The sequence below is a fragment of the Oreochromis niloticus genome, linkage group LG16, assembly GCF_001858045.2.
Source record: "Oreochromis niloticus isolate F11D_XX linkage group LG16, O_niloticus_UMD_NMBU, whole genome shotgun sequence".
NCBI classification, from domain to species: domain Eukaryota; kingdom Metazoa; phylum Chordata; class Actinopteri; order Cichliformes; family Cichlidae; genus Oreochromis; species Oreochromis niloticus.
The window spans coordinates 19395987-19407859 of record NC_031987.2 but is presented as its reverse complement, the minus strand read 5'-3'; the positions used below and the strand labels follow the sequence as shown (position 1 = coordinate 19407859).

At 40.6% G+C, this 11873-nt stretch overlaps 1 long non-coding RNA gene across 1 annotated transcript; it reads left to right on the top strand.

Annotated features, from left to right (window-relative positions):
- Window positions 1-166: 166 nt before the first annotated feature.
- Window positions 167-1072, top strand: LOC109197495 (uncharacterized). The gene is made up of 3 exons (XR_002058550.2): window positions 167-226; window positions 649-873; window positions 1011-1072. It is a non-coding gene; the product is annotated as an uncharacterized LOC109197495 (long non-coding RNA).
- Window positions 1073-11873: the final 10801 nt, after the last annotated feature.

Genomic DNA, 11873 nt, shown 5'->3' with positions numbered 1-11873 from the left:
GTTGTGTTATCAGTTGCAACGTTAGATCACACGATCGTGAAGGCAAGAAGCGGGATAATGGGCTCTCTTTTCATCGTTTTTCAACCTGGAGGCAACGTGAGGGATCCCATGTATCCGATATTACTAAACAAAGACGTCAGGCTTGCATTGCAGCGGTGAGACGAGCGGATCGAGTTCTGTGCAATCCCCAGCTTTTTGTTGGTTTGGTCTCCGCATCTTCTTTCCGGTGAGTTCTAAATTAATTCATATCACTATTAAAATGCTTTTAGTGTTATTTTCAATGTGCTGAGGTCATAGATAATGAGATAAAACATCCTAATGTGTGATGCTGCAGATTGAACCACGTCATGTCATCATGTCGATTGAGTAGCTTATGATTTAGCATTATTGCAGGCAAACCAGCATATGAAATGGATGTAACAAATCCAGACTGGGCACCAACACTGCTCATGGGCCTCTAAAAACATACTAAATTGCTCTCATTGTACACTAATCCGCACATAACTTCCAGATGAATCACACACCTGTCATGTGCACTAATTTTATCTTACAGGCTTTTATTATGCAGCTGCAGAGTCTGAAGGTTCTTATTAATAATAATAAGCATAATTCTTAAACTGGTTTGCTGTGTATGCGCTGACTCCACAGACAAAGGGCTGTATCGCGACCGATTGCGCCCAGACGCCAAGAGACGGTACTTTCAAAAAATTGCGTGCATCGGTAATGTGGACCCGTATGAAATAAGGAAGCGGAGTGGAAACCCAGACGACCTACCCTGGAGGCCCACATCCAATTCACGAACGGCTGGGTGCAAGATTTGTCCATCTTTATGCCTCCACGCTGCGACAACTGTACGTTGTCGTTAAGACAAAGGTGAGTCGGTTTGAACTTGATAACTTTCTAAACAACTTCCTTGTTACAGTTTTTGATTTGCACGTACAGCCAACCCATCTATATTAGCCTTGGTTCATTACAGACCTTTTATTAAAAGTGGTTTTTGTGTGTTTCAGGTACTGCACTCACAACGACTGAATGAAACTGCACTGTGACCTCGTTGTGTGGACACAGAGAGACCTTCTGTCATACGCATCTTCCCTGATGTGGATTTCTGGGAACCACGTTTAAAGCAAGCACAAGACTTCTTTCTTAAAGTGTGTCTTCCTGAACTTGTTGGGCAATACTTCTCCAAACAACGTGCTGCTCTAAATAGCCTGTAATGTTTCATTTTGTGGTTCAAGATTGATGCCAGCTGTGTGTTGCCATGTAAATAGTTTGCATTTCATTTCTATGTACTTGCTAAGTACATGTGATAAGATCAAGAATAAAAAAAAAAAACATGTATACTATTCTTTTCTGTTTTATTGAAACTACTTCACACAAAGTACAATTATTTACAATGAACTACACATGCAACACAACAGCTTTATGAATGCTCAACAAGAGCAAGTTTCATTTGGCGCTGGTTTGACAACCACACTGGGGCACATATTCACCAAAACACAGCAAACCTTAACAATCTTATCAAGCAGTGTTGTGTTTATTTCTGCTCTGCCCTGTTCATTGCACACACAATGCTTCGTCTGCCCTTTAGCTTCTGTGATGCTGTCTGTCCGATCACCACTGTCCACATTTACAGGTGGTACCTCAACCTCCACTTGTCCAACACAACTGCTGTCCACAGCTATGACATTGTAATTTTGTTGTTGTTCTTCTGTCAGATCTTCATCGATTACTTCTGCACGGGGCACACCTTCAGACTCTGCAGCTGCATAAAAGCCTGTAAGATAAAATTAGTGCACATGACAGGTGTGTGATTCATCTGGAAGTTATGTGCGGATTAGTGTACAATGAGAGCAATTTAGTATGTTTTTAGAGGCCCATGAGCAGTGTTGGTGCCCAGTCTGGATTTGTTACATCCATTTCATATGCTGGTTTGCCAATAATGCTAAATCATAAGCTACTCAATCGACATGATGACATGACGTGGTTCTGCAGCATCACACATTAGCATGTTTTATCTCATTATCTATGACCTCAGCACATTGAAAATAACACTAAAAGCATTTTAATAGTGATATGAATTAATTTAGAACTCACCGGAAAGAAGATGCGGAGACCAAACCAACAAAAAGCTGGGGATTGCACAGAACTCGATCCGCTCGTCTCACCGCTGCAATGCAAGCCTGACGTCTTTGTTTAGTAATATCGGATACATGGGATCCCTCACGTTGCCTCCAGGTTGAAAAACGATGAAAAGAGAGCCCATTATCCAGCTTCTTGCCTTCACGATCGTGTGATCAAACGTTGCAACTGATAACACAACACGTACGAACCATAGCTGAAGCTGAATCCTGTGTCTAGTCTACTGTCATGGCGGAAAGGGGGCGTGGCCCACCTCCAGTGACGTCAACTCCAAAGCCCTATATAGAGAGACGAGACGACGAGGCCGTGCAAGTAAATAAATATAGTAGAGTAAGAAAATAAATATACACTTTAGGACTCGGTGTAAAGGGATCAATAACAATTTAAAATTTATAATTTACAGTTTGATGATTTAAAGTCTCACACATAACCCGTCGAAAGGGGAGGGAGACCTGCTGCTTCCAAATAGAGCACATTTCATTCATAATGTTATAAATCCAAGCCCATTATGTATTCATGATTTGAATCCTGGGTTGTGTGAAATCTCAGAAATGCACCCTAGACAAAGTGAATCTGTGAACTAAGGTGTAGGTCTGTTAGATTATGTTGTGGTGATCCTCTGGTTGAGGGATGGGTGTTCATACTGGAGTGCAAAATTAAAACCAATGGAAGATGGACAAGAAAAGTTCAAAGCCATCAGGTGCTCAGTTTAGAAAAAAGAGAAAAGAAGAGGAGGAGAAACGAGCAAAAGATACAGGTAAACAGATGTGTCATTGGATAATGGCAGGTCATCCTGAAACAATCAGAATCAGAATACTTTATTAATCCCTAAGGAAATAATGTGGGTTACAGTTGCTCCAAGAAGAAATGGTAAAAATAGTAACAGTAGCAGACTAAACTCCAAACAATACAATATGTTACAGATTTTAATATTAATTAGTCATTGTCAATTGTTGATTTGTCCTGTTCTCATTGTATGACGAATTATGATGGCTGTTTGGTAGCTGTTTGCATACTATGCATACTCTCTCTCTCTCTTCATATGTGTGTGTGGACAACAGTTTTATGTTAATGTACAATCCTTAACATGTTTTGTGTGTGTGTGTGTGTGTGGGGGGGGCGCCAGAGGGAGTGTTCGCCCAGGGCGCCAAACAGGCTAGGACCGCCACTGGCAGGGTGGGAATAAAAACTTTCACAGATAAGAATGAATAGGGCTTTGGAGCGTGATGTCACTGGAGGTGGGCCACGCCCCTTTCCGCCATGACAGTAGGCTAGACAGAGGATACAGCTTCAGCTATGGTTCGTACGTGTTGTGTTATCAGTTGCAACGTTTGATCACACGATCGTGAAGGCAAGAAGCTGGATAATGGGCTCTCTTTTCATCGTTTTTCAACCTGGAGGCAACGTGAGGGATCCCATGTATCCGATATTACTAAACAAAGACGTCAGGCTTGCATTGCAGCGGTGAGACGAGCGGATCGAGTTCTGTGCAATCCCCAGCTTTTTGTTGGTTTGGTCTCCGCATCTTCTTTCCGGTGAGTTCTAAATTAATTCATATCACTATTAAAATGCTTTTAGTGTTATTTTCAATGTGCTGAGGTCATAGATAATTTTTATTGAAATTTTATTGAAAGTTTTATTGAAATTACTTCACACAAAGTACAATTATTTACAATGAACTACACATGCAACACAACAGCTTTATGAATACTCAACAAGAGCAAGTTTCATTTGGCGCTGGTTTGACAACCACACTGGGGCACATATTCACCAAAACACAGCAAACCTTAACAATCTTATCAAGCAGTGTTGTGTTTATTTCTGCTCTGCCCTGTTCATTGCACACACAATGCTTCGTCTGCCCTTTAGCTTCTGTGATGCTGTCTGTCCGATCACCACTGTCCACATTTACAGGTGGTACCTCAACCTCCACTTGTCCAACACAACTGCTGTCCACAGCTATGACATTGTAATTTTGTTGTTGTTCTTCTGTCAGATCTTCATCGATTACTTCTGCACGGGGCACACCTTCAGACTCTGCAGCTGCATAAAAGCCTGTAAGATAAAATTAGTGCACATGACAGGTGTGTGATTCATCTGGAAGTTATGTGCGGATTAGTGTACAATGAGAGCAATTTAGTATGTTTTTAGAGGCCCATGAGCAGTGTTGGTGCCCAGTCTGGATTTGTTACATCCATTTCATATGCTGGTTTGCCTGCAATAATGCTAAATCATAAACTACTCAATCGACATGATGACATGACGTGGTTCTGCAGCATCACACATTAGCATGTTTTATCTCATTATCTATGACCTCAGCACATTGAAAATAACACTAAAAGCATTTTAATAGTGATATGAATTAATTTAGAACTCACCGGAAAGAAGATGCGGAGACCAAACCAACAAAAAGCTGGGGATTGCACAGAACTCGATCCGCTCGTCTCACCGCTGCAATGCAAGCCTGACGTCTTTGTTTAGTAATATCGGATACATGGGATCCCTCACATTGCCTCCAGGTTGAAAAACGATGAAAAGAGAGCCCATTATCCAGCTTCTTGCCTTCACGATCGTGAGATCAAACGTTGCAACTGATAACACAACACGTACGAACCATAGCTGAAGCTGTATCCTGTGTCTAGCCTACTGTCATGGCGGAAAGGGGGCGTGGCCCACCTCCAGTGACGTCAACTCCAAAGCCCTATTAAGGATGCAGCTTTTTCTTCAGCCTTTTAAATAGTGTAACCGAAGAAAACACACATGGCTTTAACTTAAATGTAATTCAAAACAACGGCGATTGCGGGGAGGACCAAAATCCTTGCTGTCTGCGCTGTCTGAGAAAAGAGTGGGGTTCTTTCAGGGGCGCATCCAGGATTTTCCTTAATTGGGTGGCACAGGACCCAAGAACCAGGCAGAGTGGCTCACATGACATCTGAATAAAACACTGGGCACCATTCTCAGGTTAGTATACACCACTGTGCCCTGTTCTCAAGAAAACATGGTGCTGCACAAGGGTTTAAGTATCATTTGTGTTGGATAATTGTTTTACAAAGCAGGAATAATGTATTTAGATTGTTTCCTTCGGTAAACAGAAAATAGTGAATAGTGATGGTAAATTCGATTCTTTTTACTGAATCGAGTTTTAATGAGTCACTCACCAAAGTGAATCGGGTTTCTTGAGTCATTTGAGTCACTGAGTCAGTTGACCAGAGAGTGCAAAAGTGTATATTTTCACTCAAACTTAATTTGTTTCTCTTTTAATGTAAATCCTACTGCTAAGATTGTAAAAGAAAACAACTATTTTCTTTAGAGCAAAAAAAATTCTAAAGGGAACATTTATTTATTTTTATTTTATTTTATTGGTATTTTCCTTAAATGTGTCAAATATATATTTTCTCATCTAAATGTCCACTGAGCTGTGAGCCAGGGGGCGGTAAACCGCCTTAACATTGGTTGCCAACCAAGAAGAAGAAGAAGAAGCTGTGAGCCAGGAGGGAGGGGGTGAGTGAGTGAGTCAGTGATTCGTTCAACTCGTTTGAGCTGTGAGCCAGGAGGGAGGGGGTTAGTGAGTCCTGAGTGATTCGCTTATGCTATGATTCAGCACAGCAAGGGAGGGGGTGAGTAACTCAAATGTGCTGTTAGCATGCTAGCTGAGCGATGCTACTGTGAACTGAGGAGCTATTGTCTTGATGTGAGCTTCTACTCAGGGTTTTTTCTTCCAGTTCAGAGCAGAAATGTTTTTGTTAAGAAACTGGCTGTTGTTTTTTTCCCCACAATTTTAATTATAAGCTAGATATATTTCTACTAATGGAATTAGTTTGCTAACAGCAACAGGGATGAGTCAGTGAGTCAGTTGCGCTTGTGAATCATGATTCACGAGTCAGTAAAGTGATTCTCGAGTATTGAACGATTCGTTCACGAATCGAACATCACTAATAGTGAAGGCATCTTAGGTAGGATGCTTAGGTAATTCACCTCTGGGAGATCTTAAAATAAAAAAAATAAAACATTATACAAATTATTATATTATTATTAGTTGACATTATTAGAATTTTACTCCTCAATTTAGATGATGCAGTAAAACCAAGAGAAGTCTGATGAATGTGAGCTGATTTCTTGGCTCTACCTTATAAGTGATCAGCCAGAGACCATTCATGTGTAAAGCTTCCAAGTGAAGCTTCCCTTAGTGTCTTTAAGGTAGTTAAATATTTATCCAGCCTCTCTGTTTGGTTTTGCATTCTGTGGCAGTCCCAATACCTTGTGTCATAGTCAGCTGCACAAACACATCAGTGTTATTTGATTTGCATGAAGGATGACTTATTTAAATTAAAAAGAGGCTGTTCTCTTTGCATTGGGTGAGTATGGAAAGTGAAAAGCCATCAGTGAGACTCCAGTAAGTCTAGAAATACAAAAAAAGGCAAAATTGCTAGTGCTTATAAACTGAACTGTAGAGTGTTTCCTGTTTGGAAAGGAGTGGATAGATTCACTGAATATACACAAAATGCTTATAAATAGCAACTATATCTGCATCCTTTAAAATTGTTCAGTTTGACTGAATTCAATCTTTACATTTGTTTGATTCAGCTAGCAGTAACTAACAGTAATTAACCTGTAATACAATAAATTACAAGAATCCATCTTAGACAAAGATTACCATTGTTTTTGTTTTTTTGTTTGTTTTTTTAATCATACTTAAAGAGATGGTGCTAACCAAGTTATCAATTTAGGAATATATTGTGGCATAACAGACAAACTGTCATCAGCATACTGAAACTCATTAAATGCAGTTATAGTCATAGTTAAGTGAAATCTTTATTGTAAATTTAAGCTTTGAATGTTTTATGATTTTTATTCATTAAAAATGCAGAAAACATCTCTGACTATAGCTAATTTGATAATAAAAGTGCATTAGTGTCACAGTGTCAGTATTGTATTAGAATGTACATGTGCTGTAGGCTGAGTGGATTTTAATGTATTGTAGGCAGATCCATTTCCTCTTGGGGCCTCTGGGAAATAAAGCAACAGCTGAACGCAACTATTTGTAGGCCTAAATGATGTTTTCTTCCTTTCTTTTTAAAAATCATGCTGTGGATCTGTCATGATGGGTTCATTCATGGAGAAAAATATATCTAAAAAACAAGGGAAAATATAATGACTCACTCAGTAAATGCAGGCTATACTGTGTCGCTGGCAGTGTCGTGGTAATGTTTGCAGTGATGGATGTTGCCATGGTGCAGGGCAGGCCGTGGTATCCATGGTCACTAATGGGTTAGGGCCTGGTGGCAGCAGAGACATCATAAAATAGTTTTATGGGACAATTGTGCAACAGCAAAAATCGTTACAGAGCTGTACCCTCAAGGGGATTTGAAACTTTATCTGTGGCCAAAGTTAATAAACATTTAAGCAATTTTTATTTGTTTAAATGAAAACGAATATTTCTATACATGCAGTTTTTATGTATCTTGCTTGCTTTTTGGAGGAGTCATCAATTAAAAATTTAAATGCTACCAAATTCCATTTTGATTCTACCTTTATCCCAGATAAAGGTTGAACAGCAGCCATTATTGCTAAGCTAACATCCTCTTCTATACTGTAACATTTGTCTAAATCAACACAGAGCAACAGCAGCATAGGTCAGCTTACCAGTGACTCATTTGCAATTGAGTAATTTCCTCCTGTTACTCATATACTGGGACCTCACCTACTATATCCCACTTTAAACCCTTCTTTGCTTCTTCTATCCAGTTAAGCTCAGACAGGCTGCACAGACCTTAAACAAAATGGTGTAAAGTGCAAGGGGTGTCTTTCTGTTCAGACATCCAGACATCAGTTCACTCAGGTCAAAACATTTTATTTTACTGACTTAATCTTCCAAATTAATGAGGTACAGGATCAGGACCTTTTGAAAAAACAAAAAAAAAAAACAAAAGGCTTCTTAGTCTTTATGAACTGTAACATGTCTCCTGTTTTCATTCTTTTTAAATCACTGGAATTAGAATGTAAGTCATCTAGTCTGGCAACTTTCTGAATAAAGAGCAATTGTTAGTTGCATGGGCTTTTTTTATAGCTGCTCCTTCCTCCTCATTGATCTAACAGTGCCTCTTTGTTTGGATTCATTAAACCGTTTCCTTTTGTCTGGGATTTTCACTACCAAGCCTCTTTTTATTTTTTATTTAACCTTTATTCATACAGGTAGACCCACTTAGACTGGGCTCCATACCATCTAATACTGCAGGTCATCAGCAGGGAGTACGCACAACTCCCTGCTGATCAGGGGCGGATTTGAGGGGTGGCATCTGCCACCCCGGGGCGGATCTACGGGGTGGTATGGGGTGGCATGTGCCACCCTAAAGTAATCTCCTGCCACCCCTAGTGGCACCCTCATCTTGCATATGACAGTGTTGTTTATTAAAATAAGCTAGCATTAACATTTTGAGCCTAGCTACAATAAACATTGAATATAAATTCTAAAACCGAATATATTGCTGCACAGTGTTGCAGCAACCAGGATGGCTGAAGGAAGTACAGGAAGTACAATTTAAAATTGCATAGTGTTAATCAAGTATTAAAAGTGTTGCATAGTAATAATCACACACACACACACACACACACACACATAAAAAAAAACAGAAAAAAACCCCATCTATTTGTATGCAGGAAGATAGAGGACAGACAGAGGTTGCAGCACACTGTGAAGAACTATTAAAATTTTCACACTGCCTAACTAACTGGTTAGGTTCACCATAAATATTTAATAATTTAAATAAAAAAATTAAAATTTATATTTAAAGAACAAGAAGTCATTGGTGCTGCGGCTGCAGTGATGCAGACGCTGCACCGGTCCGTCGTGGTGAAGAGGGAGCTGAGTGTAAAAGCGAAGCTCTCAATTTACCGGTCGATCTACGTCCCGACCCTCACCTATGGCCACGAGCTGTGGGTAGTGACCGACAGAACGAGATCGCGGATACAAGCGGCAGAAATGAGCTTCCTCCGAAGGGTGGCTGGCCTCTCCCTTAGAGATAGGGTGAGAGGTTCGGCCATCCGGGAGGGGCTCAGAGTAGAGCCACTGCTCCTCCACATCGAAAGGAGCCAGTTGAGGTGGTTCGGGCATCTGGCAAGGATGCCCCCTGGGCGCCTCCTGGGTGAGGTGTTCCGGGCATGTCCCACCAGGAGGAGGCCCCGGGGCAGACCCAGGACGCGCTGGAGAGATTATATCTCTCGGCTGGCCTGGGAACGCCTTGGTGTTCCCCCGGATGAGCTGGAGGAGGTGGCTGGGGAGAGGGAGGTCTGGGCTTCTCTGCTTAGGCTGCTGCCCCCGCGACCCGACTTCGGATAAAGCGGATGAGGATGGATGGATGGATGGATGGAAGAAGTCATGGCACACAGCCCAGACTGTCATGTAGTGTTGCTGGGGCAGGCAGGAAGTCCTATGTTAGTGTATTCAGTTTTGCTTCCTCCTCCTCTCGTTATGTTTGATCTCTCCCAGCTGTTCCCCTCCTGTGTCTCATCCCCTCTTTATCTTTTGTGTATTTAAGTCCTGTGTTTTCCTCTGCATGTTGTCGTGTCATCCCATGTTATTGTGTGTGATTTCTGTGCACTTTGTGGCTCTCGTAACTCCTAGCTCCTAGTTTTCTAGTTTAGTTCTTAGTTTAGTTTCCTGTTCGAGTTGTGGTCTCTTGTACACAGCCCCAAGTTCATTCTTTTGAGCTTCGTGAGTCCTGCTTTTGGGTCACGAAACTGTCAAAGTAAAACAGGAAACAGGAAACATGAAACACGCACAGAGACACGGAGGCACGACTGACTTGGAGAGACGGAGAGGGCACATGGAACACGGAGATGCGAAAAACGTGAAACACAGGAAGACACAGAGACAGAAATCTAAAGACTTAAAACTATAACATAATCACAAAAGCATAAAGAGAACCAAGAGCACAAATAACAACAAATCAAAGACCGTAACTTAAACCAGAACTACACAGACAGGATTCCTGAGGAAGGGATTTAACATTATTTCGTAAAGGAAACATCCATTTAGTCATCGAGCCAATACAAGAGATGCATCAAAAATAACAGAATCAGTTTAAATGCTCCTGATAGTAAATAAACAAAAATGTCAAATGCAGAGATATTCTTTGTAGATACAGAAACATAAGTGTGAAAGGAGGTATTGCTCTGTATCTGTCTGTAAATAACTAGCAGCTTACATGGAGATCTTTAAAATACATATAATCAAAATCACAGCAATCAAAATGTAACATAAATCTAAATTCAAGCACCAACATGCAATAATTACACAGACAATTATGGGATTTTATTGTCTTTGTTGCATCTTTGTGTGCGATGCAGTAACCTTGTTTTGCAATACAAGAACTACACAGATAATTATGGAAGGTTATTATTATCTTGATTATTGTTCCAAGTGTGCCCTGAATCAAAGGTGACCCATTGTGTCCTTTCTCTTATATTCTCTGACCAACATGCACAAGCTTCTATATTTAGCTTCTATCAAATATGTCTTCTTGTTTTGAGCCTTTCAAACTGCTACCTGTTATGTACACTGCAAAACTTGTTGCTTGTTGAGGGGCCACCTATGGATTGATCAGGTAGAGCTTAATTTTACTACTAGACTACTAGAGAATAGCGAGCAAGGACTAAAAACAGAGGCTTAGTAAAGAGAACATATGAGTTACAGCATTTTGTGAGAAATGAAAATGTAATAACAAGTTCCTCTAACCATTTCTCACAGCTCAACATGATACTAAAAACAACTCAGTTTCTGAATCTCATACAGGTCCCTGCCAGGGGCTCTTGAAAACAGGAACAAAACATAATAGGAGCTGTGGATGAAATACATTTTGAAAATATAAGTATCACCAGTATTATTTGATAATACTGGTGGTACAGCTGCTGACTTACATTGAGCCCGTTTTTAGGGCATACCCATAACAGATTAGCTCAATACAAAACAAGTGATCAGGGCACCAATATTATCACAGAACATATGAAAAGCATGTGCAACTTAATTTGATCAGGATGCCTCCTGGGCATGTTCCACACATATGAGGCCCCCTGAGGCAGGTCCAGGACATGCTGGCAAGATCTGCCAGCATGTCCTGGGCATGTCTAAGACTGCAGCTCAAATGGATAAGTGGTAGCAAATGATTGGATGCAAGCAAACAGAAAGCACGTGAGAGACTGAAGTCCTGTCTCATAAGACTCATAATTATCACATATTTCCTGTTTTTGTGACAGAAGTCAGTTCCCAACCACATGATCACATGCCGAGTGTATCAAATTTATCAAAAGTATCCAACTGTGATCCTAAAAACTCCCTGAAAAGCCTTCAGTTGATTCAAAATGCTGGAAAAAGAGTACTGACAGGGACTAGAAAAAGAGAGCATATTTTTCCCATATTGGCTTCTCTTCATTGGTTCACTGTTAAATCCAGAATCATATTTAAAATCCTTCACATACAAGGTCTTGAATAATCAGGCCCAGTCTTGTCTCAAAGACCTCATGTCTGTACCAACCCAGTAAAGCATTTTGCTCTCAGACTGCTGGTTTACTTGTGGTTCCTAGGATATTTAAAGGTATTGTGGGAGGCAGAGCCTTCCGCTTTCAGAACCCACTGTCTGGGGTGCAACCTCATGAACACAAATATCACTTCAGGCTAGACTGCTTTAATATTGCAAACCATGCCAGTCCTATAAATATAACACTGTGCAGACATG